The 874-nt window shown below is 40.0% G+C and overlaps 1 non-coding gene across 1 annotated transcript; it reads left to right on the forward strand.

The window, feature by feature from the left end:
* Positions 1–82, forward strand: TRNAF-AAA (transfer RNA phenylalanine (anticodon AAA)). Its single transcript has one exon. It is a non-coding gene; the product is annotated as a tRNA-Phe (tRNA).
* Positions 83–874: the final 792 nt, after the last annotated feature.

Consider the following 874-nt stretch of genomic DNA (forward strand, 5'->3'; position numbering starts at 1 on the left):
GTTGTTGTGGCCGAGTGGTTAAGGCGATGGACTAAAAATCCATTGGGGTCTCCCCACGCAGGTTCGAATCCTGCCAACAACGAGAAACTTTTTTACATCGGCTACAATTTCAGAAGTTAACCTTTAGAATTTCTTCCATGTCAGTTTTATAAATAGGTGGCTTATTTTGGTGTCACTATTGCCCTTTCACATATTTATTATCGCTACCCCTTTCATATCTTTGCTATAACTCTCGTCCTACATTAGCGCTGGTGCAAACACTTCAAATTATTATACCCTGGCTCTCTCAGTCATACCATTCATGCACTTGAAACTTACTTTACCAATAAAAGAAGCAAATAGAAAAATAAAACAAAAGTGCTTGCTGGATTAGGCAAACACACTTCATAAAACTGCATTTTCTTTTCTATTCTCCCCGTGTTACAAGCTTAACTGCTCCCTGTGTAATTTCTCTTAGCCTGCTGTCCCAGGAAGAGAATTTTATCTACAGGCTCTTTCCGTTTTTTTTTCCTAGTCTTTCTTTCCCTTTTCTTAGATTTGTAACTGTTCCTTTATGTGCTCTATTTAGGCGCCATTAATCTCATTTGAGTTCCTTGTACCTGCTGCTGTTTTCTCCACACCTCATACTGCCTTTTCCCTCTTTCTCTTTTTCTCTGATGTTGGTGGCTACTTTCCAAAGCTTCTGATGCCCCAATGTTCCTTCATCTTGTTGTCAGACGTGAATTGGAAAAGCAACCAAATTAACAAGCCTTTACCACTCATACATGGCAGAGGTTTATACTTTAATTCAATGAGCTAAGAAAAGCATGTTGTGGGGCCCCTACGAGCCATGGTGCTTGCTTCATCATAATTGGGCACGCATTCATTAGCCACA

This window comes from Lissotriton helveticus, chromosome 12 (assembly GCF_964261635.1).
Source record: "Lissotriton helveticus chromosome 12, aLisHel1.1, whole genome shotgun sequence".
NCBI lineage: Eukaryota > Metazoa > Chordata > Amphibia > Caudata > Salamandridae > Lissotriton > Lissotriton helveticus.